The sequence below is a fragment of the Macaca fascicularis genome, chromosome 6 (assembly GCF_037993035.2).
Source record: "Macaca fascicularis isolate 582-1 chromosome 6, T2T-MFA8v1.1".
Taxonomy (NCBI): Eukaryota; Metazoa; Chordata; class Mammalia; order Primates; family Cercopithecidae; genus Macaca; species Macaca fascicularis.
In genome coordinates, this window is record NC_088380.1 from 111,327,216 (window position 1) to 111,340,653 (window position 13,438).

Genomic DNA, 13,438 nt, shown 5'->3' on the forward strand with positions numbered 1-13,438 from the left:
GGCATTTGAATGGAAAAAGTGGCTCCAGAATCAGATTGATTATTAGCATCTCTACTTGTCATTAGCTAGGACATTAGGCTAAGTAGCTCAATTTTTGTCTTTGCAGTTAAGATTAAAGCTTCCCTTTTAGGATTACTGTAAGAAATACAAAACCAAGTGTACTACATGCTTACCACACTTTATGAACTAAATAAAATGCTTCAGTTACTTGAGAAGACTTAACAACAAGATGTTAGAGACGGAAATCCTACCCCTTTCTTGGGTGAAAGCAAAGTAAAACATAAACAATAGGTCATTTGAAGTGTTATAATTCCCCACAATGTGAAAAATACAAACAAATTAAAAAGAGATAAAATTCATTTTATAGACTTATTTTCAGTAATTATGAATCCATATATATATACCTCAGTAATTATCTATCCTGTTAAATCAGGAGTTATTTCTGAGATAAGAAAACATTAACTCCAGTTGAACTAAGATCTTGTAAGCACTCTGTGAGCTCATAACAGTCTAAGTATCCCTAGAAGCACTTGAAATGCGCATTGCAAATACTATCAATAACCATCTGCTTAATATATTCATAAAATGCTGGCCAAATAATCTTCACAAGCAAATGTGGTGAACAACAGAGATGATATTAGAGATAATATTTTTTGTTAAAAAATATTTTATTTTTCTTATTTACAAAACACAGCAAAGCAAAACTTATCTCAGAAATTCTTTCTTTCCTTAAGTAGTTATGCTACTATAGGGTCACATGTTTTTCTCCAACTTTTTAGGTATTGCATTAATGTACTCTGTAAATCCTACTGCCATATGAGTTATAAAACATTTCGTTTTCAACTCTGGGTGGCAAGTTAAGGTGCCATAGTTAAACATGCTTTTAACTGTGAGTGAAATATCAATAGGTTGGGCCTGTTTGAGAGCTAAAAAGTAGAATTGATTTATTAAAATTATGTCTATGAATATTTCTCCCTCAGATGGTAATTTATAGGACATTTGTATATGACATATTCTTTACAACATAATTGGAATTTTTTTGAAGATTTTTTTTTTTTTTTTACTTAAATCAAGGATATAATGGGAAGGTTACCATAATGAGAACAATGAATAAAGCCAGAGTTGTTTTGTAGGTGGGGGATGGGGAGTACACTGAGTGTTAGAGTCTGTATTAGTTGCATATGGCTACATAACAATCAGCAAAACCTAAATAATGTAAAACAACATACATGTATTATCACAGTTTCGATGGGCATGAATCTGGGCGTGAATTCATTGGGTCCTCATCACAAGGTCTTGCAAGGATGCAATCAAAGTGGTTGCTATGTGACATTGCTTTCTGGTGCTCAGGATCCTCTTCCAGGCTCAAATAGTTGTTAGCATAATTCAGTTTCTTATGGTTGTGAGTTGAGGTTTCATCTTCTTGCTAGTTATTAGCTGGGGACTACTCTCAGCTCCCAGGGTGCCCCCTTAGGTCCTTGGCATTTGGCCCCCTCCACCAACACTTTCACATTGCAGATTCCATTTTCAAGGTCAGCAGCAGAACACATCTGACCTCCACAAGGGTCCCAATCCATTTAAAGGGCTCGCTTGATTAAGTCAATCTCTCCCAGGAAAACCTTTTTTTTAAAAATAAATTAAATGAAAGGCAATTGATTAGAGACTTAATGTACATCTGTAAAACTCCTCTTGTCATATAATACAATAATCACTATTGCTTTTGAAATCAGCTACAGGTAATGGAAGCATCAGGATTCAAGATTATATTTGAAGACTATTTAAAAATACAACTTATTTTATCTTCCCTTGTGAAAAGTATTTTGAACTTTTCACTCCACATTAGAATATATCCTCTCTCTAAGATAAGTCTTATGCATGTGTTTCTGAATCCACAGTTGAAAGTGAACTGAGAGAAGCTGCAAGTGCTACAACTCCGCTGTACAGCTGAAGCTGAGCCCCACTGCATTACTGTCTACAGCAAGTTCACTTTGCAATGCAGAATATTTTCCTACATTTACTATTCAAATTTTAGTAAACATTTAGGATTGGCAATCTATTATGTGCTAAATACTAGTTTTTAAAATGAGAATTATTGTGTTTTCTTAAAAACATCTTTTGAATACTTTTAGGATCTAATTTTCATGAGGGGCAAAAATGGGTGGTATAGCATGGTAACTGACATCCTCCACAGGTTCAGCAAAATCTATAAAGATCCTAATCTATCCTAGTACATAACTATGGATCAAGTATTTGTAATTTTTTCTAAACCCAAACTGCATATTATTTAACCCATACTTGGAACAACAGATTCTATTTTGTTTAACTGTAAGCTAAAATATTATTTGTTTCAATAGTAAACAAAAGGATTATTTTATGTTACGGCAATTTTATCTTTTTTAGATGTCAAACACATCACATTGATAAAATTATAATGCGATTTGGATAACATATTTTGTTTGCTCTATTATATAACCACAAAGATTTAAAAATTTGATCATATCTAAGTTTAAGATAGTGTAATAGGGATTAAGTATGCCCACTTTAGAGATAGTATAGGTTTTGAATATTGCTCTCATCCTTTACTCGCTGTGATTTTGAGCAACTACTCACACATAATCTGTATATTGTCACTGAGCTTGTACACATAAAGCATTTAGTACAGTGTCTATTTTAAAATTTTGTCAGTAAATGTTAGCTATTAATATTATTTTATCCTCATCCTCATCATTATCATTATCTTTCTTATCAAGACAAAATTATAATGTTTATGGGGAGAAAGCACCTATCAACAATTACTTAAGCTTATACTTTTATAATTAAAATTTTCATCACAAAATTTTACAAAGACAATTTGAACCCGGACAAGCTTGTCAAAAGTTATGTTGAAGAAAAAATGATTAAAGTCCAGTTGTAAATATTCATCAGCAATATTGAACACACAGGTGTGAGATTTCATATTCATTGAAATTGCTTTGAGTTCAAATTCGCTAAAGAATTTAATTTTTTTCACAGTTGAAACCATTGCTATTTTTTCTATCAAAGACTATATTATAAACATATTCTTAAAAAGAGGCAACATTCTGATATGCTAAAATCCAAGATACTTAGATGATAAGTAATATTAAATAAAGCAAATCAATATCTTGCCCTTGGAACTCAGAGGTTTCCCTTTAAATTTTACTTAAGAAAAATGTAGTGGACACTCGATATATATTTATTGAATTAAAATAACAAATATTTCTACTAATAATTAAAAGACCTTTTTTGTTGTTAATAAGCAAAATGTGTTTGGAAGTTCACTTTACATTTGTGTATGCGTGTATGTGTGTGCACATGTGTTCGTATATGAGCGAAAGAATCGGATTTTTGGTAATAAACTCAGTGTCATCAAATTATATATGTACTTATGTGTGTGCATATACTTATGCATACATATTTATGTCTCATATGTATATGTGTGTATAGTTCATATTATTACTTATCATTTAGTAATGTACTTTCTTTTTCTGTCTGTTCCTTCTTTCTAATGTGTTTTATTTTTAACAAGAGGAGAAACGTAATATTTTTACCATGTAAAACATTGACTTGAACAATCACTATCATTAGAATCTGATTATTTTTTGTCTACTATCTTTCTAGTGTTCAAACATAGAGCTATGAAATTTCCAATGTTTCTTTTTTAAGTTGAGATAATAATTGTACGTTTCTATGTTTTGATACATGTATAGTGATCGGATCAGAGTAATACACATAGCCATCAACTCAAACATTTGGCATTTCTTCGTGTTGGAATAATTCCATATACTTCTCCTACCCATTTAAAACTATACAATATAATATTGTTAACTATAGTCATCCTACACTGGGTGGTAGAGAAGCTGGCAACCTGGGAATGCCAACACATGTGGAAAAAAAAAAAAAGGTAACCTTCTGTTCTACTCTCTCAAAACAACCAACATGAAATAGTAAAGCTGGCAAGACAGAAACTTTTAGACAATTGCTGCTCTGTAAAAAAGAAATACCACAAAAAATTACTGTTCAACCTACACACCTGACATCTATCTAGACACCAATTTACACCATGCTACAATGAGGAGTCCAGGTTCCCCCACAGTCACCCCCCTACTGATGTGGTGTCAAACAAGGAATGGTGTGGAACAGGGACTCTCATGAGTACTCATCACTAAGGCAGCAGGATCCAGTCACCCCTGTCAATTATCACACAGAGTGGCTGGACTTCCATCAGCTTTGGAAGCTAAAGAGCCACCCTTCCCTTCCAGGCTGAGATAATGTCAAAAGAGACATAGTGGAAAATCAAGAAGCTCACCACTCAAATATAAGGAGGCTAACCACCAGAGAGGACAAATAAGAATTGCTCCCCCACCTTTCAGCCAGGTTGGTATCACTGGGAGCCTTAATGAATCACCTTAACTTCCTCTCCTGCACTGAGAAACCAGGAACGCCCTCCGCCACCACCGCCACCACCACTAGGTGTCAACAGAGCCCAAAAGCTGATTTCCCACACATACTCGACAGTAACTAGCAGGTGTTTCCCTCTCCATCCTGCTGGAACAAACAAACGAACAAACAAACAAAAGACAGATTTACATTTGAATGAGAAAACACAATCAGAAAATGCCACACTGAGATGACATAGATACAAGTATACCTTGGAGATATTGAAGTCTCACTTCCAGACCAAGGCAATAAAATGAACATCACAGTAAAGTAAGTCACACAATGTTAAGGTTTACTAGCACATACAAAAGTTACGCTTATACTATTTCATAGTCTATTAAGTGTGCAATATCATTATGTATAAAAATGTAGATTGCCGTAATTTTAAAATATTTTAGTTCTTTTTTTCCTGTTTAAACCATACAATAGGAACTGTGAACAACACAACTACGTGATATTGTGGTTACAGAGCATGTTCTTTAGCCTGTAACATGCAATGCTGTTTGATGGCATTTATCCAAGTAGAATTTCTTTTAAATTTGGAATCAGTCTTCTCAAACGTTGCCACTGCCTTATCAAGTGAGTTTATGTAATAGTCTGAATTCTTTGGTGCTATTTCAAAAATGTTCATAGCATATTCACCAGAAGTAGATTTCATCTCAAAAAACCACTTTCTTTTCTCACTCATAAAGAGTAACCCTTATTCATTCAAGTTCTATCATGAGGTTGCAGCAATAGAGTCACATCTTCAGGCTTTACTTCTAATTTTAGTGCTCTTGCTATATCCCCTGCATCTGCAATTACTTCCTCCACTGGTGTCTTGAAACACTCAAATTCATCCATGAAAATTGGAATCAATTTATTGTAAACTCCTGTTAATGTTGATATATTGAACTCCTCCATGAATCATAAATGTTACTAATGGTATCTAGAATGGGATTTTTTTTCAGAAGTTTTCCAATGTAGCTTGTCTAGATTGCAGAGAAATTACTATCTGTGGCTACTATACCTTTACAAAATGTATTTTTTAAACAGTAAGACCCCAAAGTCAAACTTACTTCTTGATCCATGAGTTGCAGAATGGATGTTGTGTTAACAGGAATGAAAGCAATATTAATCTCTTTGTACATCTCCATCAGAGCTCCTGGACCAGGTGCTTTTTCAATGAGTAGTAATATTTTGATAGGAATCTTCTTTTTCTGAACAGTAAGTCTTAATAACAGGCTTAAAATATTCAGTAAACCATGGTATAAACAGATATGTGGTCATCCAGGCTTTGTTATTCTATTTGTGGAGCACATGTAGAGTTGATTTAGCATAATTCTTAAGGACCTGATATAGTTTGGATATTTGTCTCTCCAAATCTCTTGTTGAAATGTAATCCCCAGTGTGGGAGGTGGGGCCTCAGGGGAGGTGTTTGGGTCATAGGGGCGAATCTCTCATGGCTTGATGCTGTTCTCATGATGGTGAGTGAGTTCTTCCAATATCTGGTCATTTAAAAGCTTGTGGCACCTCCCTCCTTTTGCTCCTGCTCTTGCCATGTGAGATACTGGTTCCCTTTTGGCCTTGTGCTGTGACTGAAAGCTTCCTAAGGCCTCACCAGAAGCCAAGTAGATGGCTTCCTGTACAGCCTGCAGAACCATTAGCCAATTAAGGCTCTTTTCTTTATAAAATATCCAGTCTCAGGTATTTCTTTATGCAAGAGTGGCATAACAGAAAATGTGTGCCAAGGAGTAGAGCATTGTTATAAGGATAATCTGGAAATGTGGAAGTGACTTTGGAACTGCATAACAGGAAGAGATTTGAAGAGTTTGGAGGGTTCAGAAGAAGATAGCAAGATGAGAAAGTTTGAAACTTCTTAGAGACTGCTTATATGGTTGTGGCCAAAATGCTGATAGTGATCGAAACAGCGAAGTCCAGGCTGACTAGGTCTCAGGTGAAGATAAGAAACTTACTGGGAGCTGAAGCAAAGTAACTCTAGTTATGCCCTAGCAAAGAGCTTAGCTGCATTGTGTTTATATCCTAGAGCTCTGTAGAAGTTTAAATTTAAGAGTGACAACTTAGGGTAGCTGGCAGAGAAAATTTCTAAGCATCAAATTCTTCAAGATGTGTTGTAGCTGCTTCTAACAGCTTATATTTGGATATGGGAGCAAAGAAATGACCTAAAATTGGAACACACACACACACACACATATATATATATATATATATATATATATATATATATATGAATTACCAAATATACACACATATATATATATGTTCCAATATAAATATATATATATATATACACACACACTTTTTTTTTTTTTTTTTTTTTTGAGGTGGAGTCTCACTCTGTCGCCCAGGCTGGAGTGCAGTGGCGCGATCTTAGCTCACTGCAAGCTCCGCTTCCTGGGTTCACGCCATTCTTCTGCCTCAGCCTCCCGAGTAACTGGGACTACAGGTGCCCACCACCACACCTGCTATTTTTTTGTATTTTTAGTAGAGACGGGGTTTCACCGTGTTAGCCAGGATGGTCTCGATCTCCTGGCCTCGTGATCCATCCACCTCAGCCTCCCAAAGTGCAGGGATTACTGGCGTGAGCCACCGCGCCCGGCCTGGAACTTATATTTAAAAGGGAAGCAGAACCTAAAAGTCTAAAAAATGTGCAGCCTGACTATAACTGTGCAATGGGTTTTTCCTGCCCACTGTACAGACAAAATACATCTATTGAGACCATGGCATAGCAGTAAAGAAAGAGTTTGATTCCAGTTTGGATGTACCACATGAGAGATGGAGTTATTACTGAAATCAGACTCATGAAGGCTTGAAGGTTAGGGCATTTTCAAGGATAATTTGGTGAACAGATGGCCAGGGAAGGAGGCATACCGATTGACTGGGGATGCAATCATAGGGGTGTGAAAAACAGTCCTTGTGTACTGAGTCCATTTCTGGGTGGGGGCCACCAGAGGAATTTCTGCTCTGGGTGGAGCCATTCAGTAGTCAGAAAGATAAAAGCCTGAAAATACATCTCAAAAGGCCAATCTTAGGTTCTACAATAGTGATGTTATTCACAGGAGTAATTGGGGAAGTTGTAAATCTTATGGCCTCCAGAATAGTGGCTGGTAATTATGTATGCCTAAATCTTAGTAGAATTTAAGCCCCTTTCATCCTCCTAACTGGGTGGCCTTTCATTAGTTTTACAAGGATAGTTTAGTTTTTGGAATGCACTATTATCATTTAAACTATAAACTAAATTTCTCCCAAAGTTAGCTTGGCCCATGCCCAGGAATGAGGGAGTAGTCAGCCTGTGATGCTAGAAGCAATATGGAGTCAGCAATGCCAGATTTCTCATACTGTCAAAATTTTGCAAAGGCAGTTTCATGACAACGTGACAGAGAAAGAAAAATTATCAGAAGAGGAATCCAAGCAGGCTGAGCAACCACATGCTAGAGATAGTAGTATGAATAAAATGGAGCCAGGTGCTGAAGGTCAAGAAAATGAGAATAAGCCCTTGAAGGCATTTCAGAGATCTCCAAGGCAGACCCTCTCATCACAAACCTAGAGCGAGGCCTGGGGGAGAGAATAATTTAGTGGACTAGACCAAGGACTGCATTACGCTGCATAGGCTAAGGTCACTCCTCCCTATATCCCACTCCAGCTTTAGGCATGGCTCAAAGAGGCCCAGGTCCAGTTTGGACTGCCACTCCAGAAGGTGCAAGGCATGGGTCCTGGCAGCTTCCATGTGGTGTGAAGCCTGTAGGCACACAGAATGCAAGAGTGAAGGAGGCTTGGCAGCCTCCACCTAGATTTCAGAGGATGTGAGAAAGCCCGTATGCCCAGACAGAAGCCTGTTACAGAAACAGAGAGCCCTCATAGAGAACCTCTAACAGGGCATATGCCAAGGAAAATTTGGAGGCCCCACACAGAGGCCCCACTGAGACACCACCTATTGGAGCTGTGAGGGAAAGAGGGTTGTACCCTGCAAAGCCACAGGGGTGGAGCTGCCTAAGGCCTTGAGGGCTTACCCCTTGCAGCTACGTGCCCGAATATGGGACATGAAGTTAAAGGAGATTATTCTGGAGCTTTAAAATTTAAGGACTGCCCTGCTATGTTTCAGATTTGTGTGGGGTCTGTACCCCTTTCTTTTGGCCATTTTCCCCCTTTTAGAATAGGAATGTTTACTCAATACCTGTGCCCCCAATGTATCTTTGAAGTAAATAACGTGTTTTAATATTACAGATTCATAGGTGGAAGGAACTCATTTCTAGATGACACTTCGAACTTTGGACTTCGGATTGTTATGTTATGGATATGGCTTGTCTCTTTCCACCTCATGAACCAACCTCTGCTAGCTTTAAACATTTTAATCTGTGGATTCCTCACCTCTCTCAAACTTTACATAATTAAAGAGAGTTATGCTCTTACTTTTTATTAGGCTTTGGCTTAGAGAATGTTGTAGCTTATTTGATCTTCTATTTAGATCACAGGAACTTTCTTTATATCCATTAATAAAGCTGTTTTGTTTTCTTATCATTTGTGTGTTCACTGGATTAGCATGTTAATTTCTTGCAATAATTTATTTTTTTTTGTATTTACAAGTTGGCTAACTATTGCCACAAGAGGCTAGCTTTCTGTCTATCTGAGCTTTTAGCATGTCCTTTCTCACTAAACATAATTATTTTCAGCTTTTAAAGTAAGACACAGGCAACTCGTCTTTTCAACTTAACACTTAAGAGTTCAAGTAACAGGGAGGCCTGGAGAGAGGTAGCAAGATTGAGGAGTGGCCATTTGCTGGAGTAGTCAGGACACAAACACCATTTATCAATTAAGTTTGCTGTCTTCTATGGGGATGGTCCATTGCACCCCAAAATGAATACAATAGTTATATCAAAGATCACTAATCCCAGATCATAACAGATATAATAATAATTAAAAACTTTGAAATGTGAGAATTACCAAATGTGACACAGTGGCACAAAGTGAGTATATGCTGTTAGAAAAATGGTGCTGACAGACTTGCTTAAGGCATGGTTGCCACAAACCTTCAATTTATAAAAAACACAATATCTATGAAGTGAATAAAGTGAAGTATGTTGTAGTAGAGTTATTTGATGAGGACTTTAATCATCATATATGCTGCAACAAACAATTACGAGAACATCTGAAAGAAATGGTAAGATAAAATGTCTCAGGAAAGAGTTAGAAGAATTAAATGGAAATTATGGAACTGAAAAATGCAATAACCAGTGGAGAGGATAGAGGAATGAATCAGTAAAATTGAAGATAGAACAATAGAGATAATGAAATTAAAAAATTAATTTTAAAACACTTTGAGACCTGTGGTACTAAAATAACTGGCATTTATGGTGTCAGAGTTCTGAAAGGAGAAAAGAAAGAGGGTGAGAATGAAAAGCTACCTGAAAAAATAATGGCTTAAATATTCTTTAATTGGGCAAAAGACATAAAGCTACAGATAAAGAAACCAAGTGAACCCCAAGCAGGATAAATTTATTTATTTAATTTTTATTTGGTGCCCTTTTAGAGTCCTAATCCACAGAAACTCTGAATGGTTGTTTTATGCTACTAAGTTCTGGAATAGTTTGTTATGACATGATAAGAGCTAAAACAATATTGTAAGTTCTTCAACCTTTATTTTAAGTTCAGGGGTACACTTGCAGGATGTGCAGGTTTGTTACATGGGTAAATATGTGCCATGGCAGTTTACTGCACAGGTCATCCCCTCACCCGGGTATTAAGCCCGGCATCCATTAGCTATTCTTCCTGATGCTCTCCCTACCACCACTCCCCCCAAGAAGTGCCAGTGAGTGCTGTTGCCCATGTGCTCTCATCAATCAGCTCCCACTTATGAGAACATGTGAGGTTTGGCTTTCTATGCCAGCATTAGTTTGCTGAGGATAATGACTTCCAGCTCTATTCATGTCCCTGAAAAGGACATGGTCTCATTCTTTTTATGGCTGCATAGTATTCCATGATGTATACATATCATATTTTCTTTATCCAGTCTATCATTGATGGGCATTCGAGTTGATTCCATATCTTTGCTATTGTGACTAGTTCTGCAATGAATATACATGTGCATTTACCTTTATGATAGAATTATTTATATTTCTTTGGGTGTATATTCAGTAATGAGATTGCTGGGTCAAATTGTATTTCTCAAGCACGATAAATTTAAATAAATCTACACTAAGTCACATCATATTTAAATAGCTAAAACTGATGAATGAAAAGAAACATTTGAAAGGAGAGAGAAGAGACACCTTATCTATGCTGAAAAAAACAACTCAAATAGCAGAGATTTTCTTATCAAAAACCATGGGCCTGGTGTAGTGGCTCACATATGCAATCTCAGCACTTTGGGAGGCCGAGGCAGGTGGATCACTTGAGGTCAGGAGTTTGAGACCAGACTGGCCAACATGGTGAAACGCTGTCTCTACTAAAAATATAAAAATTATCTGGGCATGGTGGTGGGCACCTGTAATCCCAGCTACTCAGGAGGCTGAGACATAAGAATCCCTTTAACATGGGAGGCTGGGGTTGCAATGAGCCGAGAATGCGCCACTGCGCTCCAGCCTGTGTCACAGAGTGAGACTCTGTCTCAAAAAAAAAAAAAGTAAATAAATAAACAAACATAAAGTATACTGGCAAGATAAAAGTGACTCATTTTTTCAAATTCTGAAATAAAAGAACTGTCAACCCAGAATTCCATATTCAGAGAAAATATTCTTTATTTTCTCTGGAAAAGCAAAATGTTTTCCCCAGAGAATGGGGAAACAAAAACATTCTTAGATAAAGAAAAATTGAGAGAAATTGTCACCAGGGAACTTATTATTAAAAAAAAATGAATAGAGGAAGTTCTCTAAACATAAATAAAATGATAAAATAAGTAATCCTAGAAAAACAAGAAGGAAAAAGAGAACAGAAAAATGTTTATATAGATAAATATAACAGAATTATTTGTACTTTTGAGTTTCTAAATTATGTTAGACAATTTAAGCAGTAATTATAGCAACTGCTGCTGTAGTCCTCAACATATAGAGAGAAAAGATTTAAGATACATATATCATAAATGGTGAGGGGTAAAGGTGTGTTTTCTGTAAAATGTTAACACCTGTAAACCATAATTTTATACATATATAATATACACTATACATGTTATGTATATAATAGATTATATATTACCTTAAGTATATATGTAAAGTTCCAAAACATATATCCTAAAATAGCTATACATGGAGACACTCAGAAATACTACAGAAAGGTAAAAATTAAATATCAAAATGTTCCAGTAGCACACACAAAAGCAAGAAAGAAGAAATAGAGAAACAGGAGAAAGAAAAACAGAAAACAACCAAAAATGAATGCAGACTTCAGCAGGAACACATTAAAAATCATATTAAATGTAAATTTTTTGAAGGTACCAATTCAAGGATATAAATATTTTAAGTGGATAAAATGCTTCAATAATTTCCCACTAGGTACAAGGTAATGTTTAAACATCATTATATTAGGATTATATTAGGGATAGGCAAATCATAACTCTCGGAAGAAATCCATTTCAATGTCTGTGTTTGTACCTCTAGCTAAGAATGTCTTTCATATTTTTGAATGGTTAAAAGCATCAAAAGAAGAAAAATTCATAACACAGAAAATTTAAAATTAAAATGTTAATAACATTTAAATTTTAGTGTTTTATAAATAAAGTTTTACTAAAAGACAAGCACATTCATTCATTTACGTATTATCTATGGCTACACTACAATTACAGAACTGAGTATTTGTGATGAAGACCCATGAGTTACAAAATGTAAGATATTTACTATCTGTGCCTTTATAGAAAAAGTTTGTTGATCACTGTTCTAGATGTTTTCAGACCCATGTCTTCTTATCTTTGCTTCTCACTCCCTCCCTTCCAACTACCCTGCAAACTGTGTTTCTGTCTTTTATGTTGTAGTCATATTTAATGAATGCTACATTAAATAATTTTAATTTTGTATTGAGAATAGATTAATGGAATTTATAATATAAGAATGGGACTATCACTTCAATTGGCTGAACTGCTCATATAAAATGCCTGTCTGAAATTTAGCAATATTTGAGGAGTCTGTTCAAACTTAAAAAATAAAAATATCTATAGCTATTTAGTTAAGTATGAGGAAATCAGTAGATTATCTTCATTAACTAACTGTTATCAGTCAGCATTTAGATATAGGAAAAACTAAATCTGCCTACAGGTTCCCTAATCCAGATGGACAACAACAGCAAGTTCAACAAGTGGTAGAAAAATCTGACCTTTTAATATGCTCGGGCAGCCTTTGGGTTGCTGAATTTAGACTTGTATCTCTCCCTTCCTTAATCATCTATTATTTAAATAGGCCATTTTATAGATAATATAACAGACACTCACATTTATTTTCTTAATTCAAATACCTGAGAGCAGGGATATACCTTCTCTATAACAACTTTTGTAACTACCACAGATGCAACCGTAATACTCAGCGAAGTCTTGCAACCTTTACATACAGTATGCTGCATTAACGTCTGTTTCTAGCTCTCCTGGCATACGTGACATCCTTGGATGGCTAGGAGCATATCCTTATGCATTTTTGTGTTTGTAGAATGGCACAGTGGCAAGTATCGGTACTCAAAAAGTATAACTTGCTTCACAAAGGAGAGGCGATATAAAAATGGACAAATGCATCTCTTTTTGATAAACTGTCAATACTAAACCTTTCACTTAAAATATTCTTTCTGTGGGTGACATGATACCATCAACTGATCACAGGCTGAAAGACAGGATCCTATAGCTTTTCTTATTAGCTCAGAGTTGAGATAATTGGAATAGTTTTTGAGATTTGTTAAAAATTCAATCTCAGAATGTTTTGAGTTGTGTGGAGTGAATTTCCTAGAAAGATTTTGTCTTATCCTCTTTCTAATACCAAGTTGTCCTTCTAACACCCCAGAAAATAGTTGC

General features: G+C 35.7%; 1 long non-coding RNA gene across 1 annotated transcript in view; it reads right to left on the reverse strand.

Moving 5' to 3' along the window:
- Positions 1-1,141: 1,141 nt before the first annotated feature.
- Positions 1,142-13,438, reverse strand: part of LOC135971135 (uncharacterized) — a 105,384-nt gene continuing 93,087 nt past the window's right edge. Inside the window, exon 3 of the long non-coding RNA XR_010587216.1 lies at positions 1,142-1,619. This is a non-coding gene — a long non-coding RNA (uncharacterized lncRNA). The remainder of the gene's footprint in view (positions 1,620-13,438) is intronic.